We start from the raw sequence: 13070 nt of genomic DNA on the forward strand, positions 1-13070 counted from the left end.
TTCAAAACGGTTAACGGTTGCTTTGCTTCTGCTTTAATATTGTTTGGTCGCCCAAATTGAAGGATTGTGAAAGTAACATTACATGTTTAATCTAAGGTTATTCTGATGAACACACCTGACCATCCCTCAGATAAAGTTAACAACCTCTGAGCTAGAGTTTCTTCTTGTCTCCCTTGAAAACAGGCTACGTTTAGCTCCAGAATGTTAATCAAATATTTGTTTTTACATTCCAGCCAAAGGGCTAACATTTATTAGTAGACTGGTATTAGGGCTAACAGTAGTAACACAGTAGATTTAATGTGTAGGCTACGCGTTATAGCCTAGTCTAAACTATCGACCTTTGAATTTGTGCATTGGTTTATTAATTGCCTAAACAATGTAAGAGGTTTTCAGGAAAATGCAAGACCTAAGATTATTACATTGTAAAAACAGTGGAGGCTGTTGAAGTCTTTCTGGCCACAAGATGTCACAATTGTTACAGATTTTTGCCTTATTTCATTCCCCTGCTTCTACGGTGAAACTGAGATTACTGAACTAATCTCTGTAAAACGTGTTAAACATACAATAATACTGCACAAACTCTACGTATGCTACATATTCATACTCTTTGATTAGACATTACTTTTGTAGGCTATTTGTATTATGTGCCGAATTTTATTTGTTTTTTTGTTACTGAGTGCATTTTAAGCTGTTTCTAGCTGCTTGATCGCATTATTTGCTATTGACCTGCCTTGTACATATAATGTAACATTTGAATATTTAAAATAGGCCACTTTCATCACAAATATTCTGGGCATTTGTGAATTTAATTTTGTAATTCATTTGTATTTTTCCCCAGATCTGAGAGCATCATGAAGTTGTCCTATAGGCTAGGCTATAGGCTATATGTAAATGATGCTCTTGAGTAAACTCAAACTTTGATATGGATCATTTAAATATATACTATTGTAGCTCTATATAAAACTAAAATGTATGTATGTTTGCCTGTGATGATCAAAAAGACACTCACAACAGAGAGATTATTTCAACGTTTAATCAACATTATTTTCCACTCCTCCAGATGTTGCACAGAAGATATTATCTCTCCTACATTTTACACTTTCACAAATCTTTCAAAAAAACATTATACACGAACACAACAAACGAAAACATAGAAGAAAAAAAAACAGAATCAAAGGTGCACTTGAAATAATTTGTAGTCTAAACTTGAACTGAAAACTGAAATCTTGTATCTGTATTAACGCTAAATAATTGCGAGCCAAATGGACAATTAATAAATGAACAGATATTTTGTAAAAGGTTTGTAAAATGTAAAACGTCATAAATACCATTAATATATGGAACACTTTGAAACGTTTCACGATAAAAAAAAAAAATAAATAAATAAAAGCTCTTATGGGCACAGCTATAATCATTGCAATAAACTCATTCTGATGGTAGCTTTCTGCTAAGAAATGAGCGAAAGCAAAACGAAAAAGTTTGTTAGACGTTAATCTGCTTTTAGTTATTTTGTTTTCATTTATTATTAATTTAATTAATTTGGTTTTTATTCATCATCCATTAGATAGTCTACATTTAATCATCATCGACAAATAGGCTATTACATTAGTTGCGGATATTGTGGGAAGAATATCGAAAAATTTTCGAACGAGCCACCTTCTTTCTTTCTTTCTTTCTTTCTAGCATACATAAAATCAATAATAAAAATGCATTTGCTCGTCAATAAGCTTTATAGAAAAGGAGGGCATGCAGGTGTATTTTTGACAAGCATCAAGTGAACATATAGCTAACTGTAAAGTCTTTTTTTACTAGCATGGCATTTAAGATTAATTTTAAATGAAACTATGCGCGTTAGTAGCCTACTACTAGGATATTACTGTATGCTTTAAAGCGGTTATCACAATGTAAAAAAAAAATAATAATAATAATACATTAAAAATCCGTGCAATAAGCATTACGGCTATAACTGCATGATCTTGAGCACGCATTTCTATTATATCGCATGTAACCCGCGTATTGGTCAAAAGTGGCTTCGACAATGTTTTTTAAATTAGGCTACATTTTTAAAAAGAAACTTAACCTTTGCTTTCTATAACACATTTCCTGGCTTTTTTAAGGGGTCTGTCTTAAGTAAGAAAGCGGAAAGTAGTCTAGTATAAACGACTTTCCCCTCGTGTTTTTACAGTTAACTGCACATAGGCTACGGGATATAATTTGCAACAAGAGCGACAGTTAGCCTAGTCATTACTAATTGAGAGATAATTGAGGGTAACAAAAATATAACGGACTAACAATTAAATCTACCGTATAGCCAATGTGTGGATATGTTTTCAAAACTGTTGCTATTATTGTGCGTGTAGTAGCTATAGCCTACTAAATTATATTTCCCCAAAACAGAAATGTGTGTAGTCTGTCTAACGTGTCTACAAAAATAAAAAAGGGACGCAAGGCTCCTGTATAATTTAAAGATTAGTATTTAGCTTATTTATTTATCAATATTTGATTACAATTTAAACTCGTTGTATCAATCAGTCTGCTTATAAAAATATGACGACAGTCGTAGATTTATATTAGCCTAATGGAAGCTTTGAGAGAGAAAAATGTATACATAATCAAATAGAATTAAAATGATAGATTACATTATGACTGTATGAATGGTATGTTCACGTGGAGTTATCGCTCGTGTCTCCTGATAAATCATTTGTTTCTGCAGGAGTGCGCCATAAAGCATTTCACCGCTAGATGTCGCCACGTGTTACAGAGACGCATCACGGTGACTCAAATTTCATTTCTCACTTCGAATGAATTTCTAGTGAACGAATGGCTGAGGCAATATTTCGAAATGGCTTGAAATACCATTTAGAATACAGTTTATTATTGTATTTGCTGTCTTACACGTTTAGAGGAAATGGCCACAAGGTTATGTGTCCAACACGGAAAATAAAGAAAAAAAGCCAAGCAGTTGAAAAGGGGGAGGGAAAAACTAAAGTTTAACAACAATATAAAACATTTGTAAATGCCCACCGTTTCATCTAAATTCCCTGTTAATCGTAGAGTGTGCACTGCATTATTCGGCACAGCTGAACAATAGAAAGAAAACATGAATGTCTTTGTATTAAATCACCTTGAAATGAGCCTTCCTCCTCTCTCTTATTCCCTCTCCACTTCTCTCTCTCTCTCTATCTCTGTCATACGTCTAACTCACTTAAAAAAAAGTATCTCCATATATTTTAGGACCTATTTTATATATATCCTATCTATTAATGATTGTGAAAGAACCAAGAGAGATATAAATGAGAGGAGAAACAGAAATAAGCCATAGCCTAACGGCTCGTTTAGACGCTGGACATGTTCGGTTTTCTCGTTCTCATTATTTACATGCGTAATTAAAGAGGCTGGATTACAGATGACCATTACGATAGTTTGTCGCCTATATTTTTCCTTTTACTGTATTTGTTTATACATCGATATAGAATCATTATCTTATCAATCTATTAACAGAATATACAGGGACACGTAGGAAAAAAAAATATGCCTACATATAGCCTATAGCCTATATCCTGTTCAAGATAGCCTACGCAAAAATAATTTTTTGTTTGCTTGTTTTGTCTTGTTTTTGTACGTTTAATCTTAAATAGCTAGAGTAGGCTAACGGTTAGGCTATAAAATGACTATAAAATGTGCGAAAGCATCAGTGAATACAAAAATCCTACAATTGCCAATTCCTCTCATTAAAACGTCTTTTTTTCATGAGCCTCGAAAACATTTTCAAAGTTATTAAGACAATTTTGGATTAGGTTTTAAGGGTGTCATCGGGAATTGCATGAATCTCTTTTTCTCCGCGAAGTCGAAATAAGACTAAATATGCACTCTACATTAACTTTATACTATAGATTAGGTTACTTGGTCCAGAAGACCAATCAATGGCAAAATGCTTCGAATGTAATGCAAAATAATATAAGAATATCATGAAAATAAATTAAGATTTGAAGATAGCTAATTCATTCTCCAATTATAGGCTACTGATAATAGTTGTATATGGTTTATATTATAATTTGGGACGTTATGGTGATTAATTGCCTGCCGTTATATTTGTGGGAAAGTTTGAAATCCCTTTCTCTATAGGTTTTAAATATGCATAAGTATGGTAATCGCGGTCCTGCTGTGTTGCAAACAGACGCAGCAGATCACACGTGTGCTACACAACTTCGGACCGTAAAGTCGTCAAGACGAGGACATGCAGAGTCCAAGTAAGTCCTGTTTTTCTTATTGACGTCTGTTGGTATAAAGAGATATATCAGGGCTGTCTGAAGTTTAAGGCGGAAAACATGCGAGCATAGGACAGCACGTGTGTTGACCCATTGGGAATCAATCTCTACGCGTGTGCCCGTCTGACCACTTCTATTGGGTGCCAGATCAGTTGAGCAAGGGTTCACAAGATGAAGATCAGACGCTTTACGAGTAGGAACTATGAAGAAGAGATGCCTAAGATTGCGCATAAGAAGTTCTGGAAAAGAGTCTTGACTCGAAAGTAAACGCAGTTATATTAATAGGAAGTGGATATTAGGCCTAATGATGACTTTAGCGGTAAGTTTTGAGGTCGATTATGTTTGGTTCGATGTCAAGTTCAAAGCAATAGATATCGTTCATTTTAAGCATTTGGCTCATGATTTCAGCTTTTCTTTGTTTAGACTACTAGCAGATTATTTGTCCATGTGGGCTAGACAGCAAAAGAGAACTAAAGATGTGATGTTCATTTAGCCTACTATGTACCTAATAATTTACAAAATATTATTTTTGTTGTTGTTGTTCTCTAATAATAATGTGTTAATAGCCTACTGTGGGCAAATGTCCATATACAATTTCGTTTTACTCATTTTGTTCGTATAGACGACTTCAAATTGCATGAAAATATTTGCTTGCTTCTAGTAGCTAATTGCAGTTGTAGTATCTTTTAACCGACTATTTCTGAATGAGAGATGCTCTAACTTAATGATATGCTAATGTAACACAATGCTCTTTGTGCCTTTTTAGTTTGAGACGCTCAAAAGAAGGAATAAGTAAAAAAAAAAAAAAAAAAAAAAAAAAAAATATATATATATATATATATATATATAGCCTATATATATATATATATATATATATATATATATATATATATATATATATATAAACCTTAAGTATTGCTTCACTTTCTTTAAATGGATTAAAATAGACAATGCTGGAGACAATGCTGTAGCGTAGCCTATGCAATAAAAATCCGCATCGCGAAGAGCCAAAGGCGCATGAAATAAAATGGAATCGAGACAACGCAGCCATGCACCGTGTATGCAAAGAAAATTCAAATATACCTTTTAAATATGCATCAATATTAAAAATAATACACGCAAGGACCAACTGCGGTGAAGATGTAAGAATGGCGGAGCAGGCGTCTCATTATGCATGATGAGCGACTTCCCTGGCAATGAGTCTCCGCTTCTTTGCTGCATATGGTCCAGTTTCACGGTCAAGAAAGGTTCTTCCTTTCAATAAAAAAAAAAACAGCAACTTACATATTCTTCCGAAAAAGAAACGAGCCACCTCGAGCCGATGAGGGGAAATTACTCCGACCGCTGAAAGAAAGGCTATGTTGGGGGATTTGCATATTTGATGCGCTAATTTCCCTGATGTATTTAAATATGGCTGCACGTAGCCGATAGGCTTGCTACGTCATCGGACGTGACCTCGTTGTAAAATCTAAACGTGAATTCGTTTTAGTCAAACCCAAGTGCTGGCAATAATTGAGAACAGTGAAGGAATAAGAATTAGTTAACACTATTTAGAAACGTTCAGAATCTTAAATTTAAGAAATGTATTTTCAAAATCTGAACTTGATCATTAAATAAAAAAATGCTATTATGACAATAATAATTATTATTGTTATTATTAATGATTTGGCTATGTTATATAAATATGTGTGTTGTGAATTAAGGTTTTGGGGTGGGTCTGACCCCCTTAATTAATGTTTGAAGCCGTTATCATTGAATGCCAAAAAAAAAAGGTATAAGGCATAAGGTCTCACAAGTGAATATTCTTTGTTACATACCGTATATGTGTTTCGAAATTAGAAGTAAATCAGTGCGCATATTCAAATATTATGCTGACCCACAGCAATCTCAGTCGCCGGAGGAGGTAACTATAGCAACGGTATTCAGCATTTGTTTATATCATAATCTGATAGGACATTTACAAAATTACTTAATTACAAATGTGCATTGCCTATCATAAGTAAGATACACAATATATATATATATATATATATATATATATATATATATATATATATATATAGGATAGTTGCACTAATTGTAACTATAGAGGCGCCAAAAGAGAAATGATTGTGTAGATAGTAGACTGCAAATATTATTGTGTGTATTCATGGCACGAGGTAAAAATGCCTGAGGCCCTATTCTGAGCTTGCGTGCGCGCACTCGAGCGTGAAGTTATGGTGAGTTTAAAAAGGACCAATTTCACTTTTCTCTTTTATTGTTTATTTTTCTTCACGAGCTATTACAAATCAGTGTGTAAGTTTTCCGTGAGCTGATGATGTCCTCTCAGTGTCAGATGGCCATTGCGTTCCGTCAAGTCAAAATGTGTTGGGCAGAAGCGCTCGGAGCAAATTCATTACCGCAGTCAATCCGTAACCTGGTCTGGGAACTTGAGGCTAGTCCACGCCAATAGAGGAACAATGCCTCCTCAGTTCAAATTCAACAAAAGACCTGGCGAACTTGTTTGAATTTCAGAGCACGTCCTTTCTTTCACAGAGAGGACTGCCCCCTCCCGAACACCCTTCATGAAAAAAAAAGAAAAAATAAGGAGGAGGGGGGGCATGCCGACCTTCTCTGCTCAACAGTGCACTTTTCTATTTGGTGCTGCAGACAAATAGGTTATGGGAAACTTCTCAACCCCTCCTCTCTCTCTCCCCTTCTCAATGGCTCTCGCTTATACGGTGGCTGTCGTTCTCGTGCGCTTGGACTGTGCTCTAGTGAGAATCACAGCCGCTGAGGCACGCGTAATGAACTGCGTATTAGCGGCAATTTTAAACCGAAAGCAGCCCGTGCACGCCGGCTTCATACTACAGCAGGAGTTGCATCTGGTCACGTCGAATTCGGCATAATTATAAAAAATCTTTGCTCAAGTGAGTACATCTGGAAACACTTCTCTTTTTTCCTGTCTTTTTTCTCTCTTTTTTGTCCATTAAGAATAATACAATGCTATAAGTTGCATTACAGATTTCGACGAAAGAAATTTCACAACTGTACATTAAAGTTTTTGTAGAACAATGTCATAGATATTAACATACTTTGGACTGATCTAACACAAAGCACTTGTCTCAAGGCCAGAAGTCTCATGCAGTGATAATACAAGGTGACAAAGTCTCACAATTTATGCGCAAGGGAATTTCATTTAGCATTTTGGAATAGAAGTTTTCTTGTTGTGCTGCTTAGACAGTAATTTTGATTGGAGGTCATGCATCAAACACACTTTTATTTTTTAACACAAATTTCTGTGAGATGTTATGTGAGCTGTAATTTATTATAATTTATAATCAATTAGCTTATAGCTTCATGTGAGCATGTGAGTCAAATGTCTTAATCGCTATTATTGAGGCAGACGTTTTCCAACTTAAAGCTATTATTTGTCTTAATAGATATTAACTGCTACTGACATTATTCACCTAAACCAATTCAGTCAGAAAACCCTTTAGATTAATGATAGCTGTCTTTTGACTTGGATGTGGCCAAAACTAGAGACCTATAAGGCAAGAGTTCCATTATTTGTGTATGTTACTGTACAGGCCTGCAGAACACCTTGTGTGCTGACATCTGTTTGTGACGTTTCAGGTGGTCTATACAGTTAATGACATAGTGTAAATGAATTGAAGACACATTGTACATGATGAGTGATATAAATAGTTTTATTGAGAATGTTTTTCAACTTTTCGATCACACGCATACACACAGACAGAGAGGGAGAGAGAAAGAGTTGTGCTGTGTTGAGTCCCAAATTCTGAAACCCACACAGATGCTGGAGAGTCAGCATCGCGTTTTGATTGAAAGGTTTGTTACTTACTGCATTCAGTTACTGTTCTCACGGAACAGAAAGTAGGCATGAGTATGTAATCAATTTAAAAATAAGATTGTGATACCAGTGGTCAGTATATGAGGGTATCCACATATACTAGCAATGGAAACCACCTTACTCTGTCTAGAGAGCAGCTGCTACATACCTTTGCGTGTTGACTGTTAATGTCAGTGGGAACAATCGCAAGATTCCTCTTGTCGCCGGCGAGCATTTCCGTGTATTCAGTCGCATTAAAAAACAAAATCCTCGTGAGCGAGGGTGATTGGCGTTGCCTTTCAAATATTTCCATCAAGCATGGTCGTCTTTGAAAATGAGTTATGCGTAAGGATCGCCGCTTCAACCTGCGCGAGGGATGCAAACGCACTCTGGAGATTTCTAATGACATCATCATCATCATCCCCACCATCATCATGACCTTGCACTCCCGTGGTCCGAGACCTTTGACCTTTTCTAGCTGGTCCATATTTTGGTACTGGAAGCCACCCCAACCCCCCACCTCCCGCTTAACCCCCCCCCCCCCCCCCCACTCCTCGAGATGTGGCCCTGTTCCCTCTCTCAGACCGCTGGCAGCAGCAACACAATCCTCCTCTCGTCTCTCTCATAGCAGCTCTCAGGGATCCGTGGCATTACCGATCTCCTCCGTGCACGGACAACCTGCCACCACTCGGCCAAAAATAAGAGGCGGTTCTTTCCATTCAGTGCCGAAACAAACGCGACGTTATTTTCGTGTGCACTTTTTTCCTCTGGAATCGGATTTTTCCTTTGTATAATCTCGCTGTTGGTTCCGTGGGATATCTATCGATGCTGCCACGATTTAATAGAGCCAAAGGAGCCTTTTGTGAGATCGGGAGGTAATTTGCAATGCAAATGATGGCCTGTGTGAGGATGACTGCTTCTTATCCGACAGGCTCCAACTCTCATATTGTTTTAACGTTAACTTCTCCGATGTCAAATGGATTATAGCTTCCGTTTTGATTCTCATTTCCCTCTGAAGAAACTGTCATATATTTTTGTTGCGAGCATACCTACTTTTAAGAACTACAAATGACAATTGTGAAGTCCCGTGCCTATTTTTGTTGTTTTAGCAACTTCTTCACTTGGATTTACTCTTACACACAAGACACGGAGGTATCCGGGTATTACTGTTGTGGAATTGGAAGCGAGTTGTTATCTTTGGTTATCTAGCTGTATGAGTATGTTGCACTTCATAAAGCTAGATAACCGAAAGTAAAAACTGCCTCCTGGCTCTTCGAAAACTCTGGATGCCTAAAGACACGAAGATACATTTACAAAAATGCATTATAGGCTATGTCAGTACCTTTGGAGAATTGTTAGCTAGACACATTGTCAAACAAGACTTTGGGTTTTAATTATTTGTTTATTTATGTTTCATTTTATGTTATGTTGCTGTGAAAAGTATGCATTTCTACTTAATGCTTGCGCGCAAATTTTTTTTTTAAAGTTAAAGCAAGCAAACAAAAAAGTCAGCTTCGTTTTTCCCTGAGGAAATATTGTTTTAAATATTGTTTAGTGGCGTAATAAATTAATAGACTATCAGAGATTAATTTAATAATACTCGAGTTTGTATGCTCTCACCAATTTACTGAAAACTGACACGTGAAGAGAGAGGAACCCACGTGCTCACTATTTATTTCAGCTCGGTCGCCTTTGGCCAGGAAACGGCGCTGGCATCCCAAACAGAAATAATTAGGACATATAGAGAGAGCTGACAAAAATGAAAAAGGGTGGGCACATGGGGAGCGAGGGGGTCGGTCCTCCTTAATTGATTCCGTTAAACGGAGCGCAGTAGATGTGAACGACTGGACGCTCCCATTCCCACGCTCGAGGGCAAGTGGTAATGCCACGGCCCTATCCAGAATATGACAGACAGCGCCGGCGGGCTGGGGGGGCTGGGGGCGACATGGGTCATGAAAAGATGTCAAGTGCACCCGACTCATCTGCATCCCTTTAGAAAGTGGCGAGCGTTCCCAGCCTCAGCAGACGCGGGCCCCAAAGCAGGAACAGTAGCCTAACGGCTGTGAATATATCACTGGCATGATAGCTATATAACGTGCTGCTGCTTCTACTACCGAGGTGAAATGTTTGGAAGTGTGGGAATAAGGCGTGTGTTTGTAAAATAAGTGGCGTCTTGAGCTTGAAGTTTTGAAGCAGCTTTGCTACAGCTCTGCCTTAGAACGCGTTGAAGCATTACATCACCACTATTGTCCTCAAACGCGCTTGCATTTGAACTTGACAAGTATGATCTTTTTATTTATTTTTTCGTCTGGCTTAACGACCTCTCATTATACAGTATCTATTCTTTGCATTAGACTTTAGGTCTACTCTATTATTAATTTATTCAGTGTATTTTTGAAATAAATAGAATATTTTAGAGGCCTACAAGGCAAGTTAGTTGCAGATTAAAATAGACATTTTTATAGGCGGAATAAACCTTAACACATATTCTGTCTTAAACCATTTACCTTTCAGTAACAATATCAAGGAACTAAACACTTGCACAGTGCAATTGTAATTTTATTCAAAATGTTAGTCTAAGAAATAGTACCATAGCTTCAAATACATTTTTAAACTAAATAATTATTTTAACATCTAGCCAACATAATTTACAAAAGAAATAAATGCATTACAGTATGTTGCTATTATTATTGTTGTTGTATTTTTAATAGTTGTTGTTGTTTAAAAATTATGATGCATTGAAATGAGTGTGTATGCATATATATATATATATATATATATATATATATATATATATATATATATATATATATTTGTTTAAATGCCCAAACTAATGTAGTTTTATCCCAGGCTCTTTTCTGTGAATGCCTGTAATAGTAGGTCCTTGTGTGTTGTCAAGAAGAAGGGAAGGAACATGATATTGTCAGGCGATTACCAGAATCCACTGTGAAAAGACATTGACACCTTGCCTTTTGAGTTCAAGACAACAATGGTGTTAACAACAAAAACCTGCTTTTCTACTTACATCATTCTAAATTAATTTGAAATTATTTATTTTTTTGCATCACAAAAAACCACATGCTTTGAGTGATAGAAATGGGTCATGTTTTTTCAAGAAAATTGGTGATAGTATAGAGAAGGCAGCGCTGCATGCTATAAGCCAGAGCTTTATCTTCTAACATATAAAACACATATTTAATATTTCATGTGTTGTTTTGTTTTGTTTTTTGTTTTTTTTTTGTATTTGAGGATTTACACCTAAGTGATATCTTAATATAATCTCTGTTTTGGAGGTTTTTATGGAAATAGCAAAGACGCGTAAGTGTACTCATTCTGAGCTTCAACTAAATATTCAGCATGTGTACATGATTTAGGACCTAGATTGAGGTGAACTCCAAGGTTCCTTTTGAATATGAATTTTTATGTAGTAGGCTGGCTGGCTGCCTGCAGCTCTATGAATGAGCCGTTTTGCTATTGTGTGTGTGTGTGTGTGTCTTAGACAGTTCAGGCATATTGCTGTCTTGTAATTGGCTGAATTCTATAACCATAGCGACCATGGCAGCTTATCAGTATTCATTGGGCAGGCAATCTTCATATTTTTGGCTACTCCACATCCTCCACCTGTTCTCAGTCACAATCCCTTCATAGCGCTTCTCCACAGTTTACACACACTTTATTGCTGTGCTCATCTCATTCAGTTGTTAGCATTTGGGCAACTGACATTGTCATTTCTGTTTATTCCCTCAAATATATTTTGTAATTTTAAACATATTTAGTTGATTGATGTTTGGCCTGTTTAGTTTTTAAATTATGTCCTCAGATCCATGCTTAGTCAATTGTTAACGGGCTATGCTTTCTTCACTTTTTATGAAAATGCATTTGGAGAGAAAATAATTGTAGATGGACATGCATCTTTAACAAGCCATATTCAAAGACGGTTGGATACAAGAAGAATAATCTTTTTTTGTTGTTATTGTTGTTTGTTTGTTTTAGCAATGTTTGTGGTTACATTACTGAATTCAAAAAGGCAGAAAGTCTTCTGTACATGTTAGATTTGTTTAACCAGATTTCATATATTTTGATATCTCATTTTATGATGAGAAAGCTTACGGTTAATAATAATAATAATAATAATAATAATAATAATGCATTTTATATTTAATGTTTCTTTTCTGAAACACAAGGTGCTACAACACCATAAAATAATAATAATACAGTTATAAAAAAGTACACTCAATTACAATAAACAGCTTTAAATAGAGGAGTCTTTAAAGACCTTTTTAAAACAGTCCAGTGTTGGAGAGTGTCTAATCACTGAAGGAAGAGCATTCCACAGATGTGGAGCAGAAACAGAAAAGGGTTAAGATCAGAGAAGTCACATAACGTTTAGGTTTACTTTCAGGTTGTATGTCCCAAAAATAAAATTTTAGCTTGGTGCATAAAGTGGCATTTAGTTAATCACTTGCAACATATTGATATTTTTTACAGTGTTGTGATAAGTGCATGTTATCTCTCTCTCTTTCTCATCTATATCCCACTGATTTCATAAGAAGCAATTCTAGATTCAGGAAGCTTACATGAATGTGTAAGTTAACTTCAATCTAACTGAAAAAAGTGCCATAGAATGTGCTGTGTTAATGTTAAACAAGCAGGTACATGTTGGCACAGAGCATCCTGTAGACCCGCCCCTTCTCAACCAGGTCACATGTACAGTGTTGTTCCCACTGGTTGGTGTCGCTGTGGCAACAAGAGGTGATCTCACATGCGTATGATGGCTATGTGCAAAAGCAGGACAGGTTCCACATATGTGTGTGTGTTAGTAAGTGGAAGATTCTCTATGCATGTATGTACGTACTTGTGTAGGTGTGGATCTGTAAGCATATTAAGAAGCCACTTAAATATATCTGTGCATGTTTGCAGTCAGATTTGTCATGGTTGTGTGTGTAATTGTGTTTATCAGTGTTTCAGCA

General features: G+C 36.2%; 1 long non-coding RNA gene across 3 annotated transcripts in view; it reads left to right on the forward strand.

Moving 5' to 3' along the window:
- Window positions 1–4230: 4230 nt before the first annotated feature.
- The window catches only part of LOC132141025 (uncharacterized), a 36517-nt gene continuing 27677 nt past the window's right edge, over window positions 4231–13070 (forward strand). The window contains exon 1 of one of the 3 annotated variants that reach the window (XR_009433866.1): window positions 4231–4254. This is a non-coding gene — a long non-coding RNA (uncharacterized LOC132141025). Of the gene's footprint in view, window positions 4255–4301; window positions 4592–7067; window positions 7182–13070 lie in introns of those variants that run through there. The other 2 variants (XR_009433865.1, XR_009433864.1) reach the window with 2 other exon arrangements.

The sequence above is a fragment of the Carassius carassius genome, chromosome 5 (genome assembly GCF_963082965.1).
Source record: "Carassius carassius chromosome 5, fCarCar2.1, whole genome shotgun sequence".
In the NCBI taxonomy this organism is placed as follows: domain Eukaryota; kingdom Metazoa; phylum Chordata; class Actinopteri; order Cypriniformes; family Cyprinidae; genus Carassius; species Carassius carassius.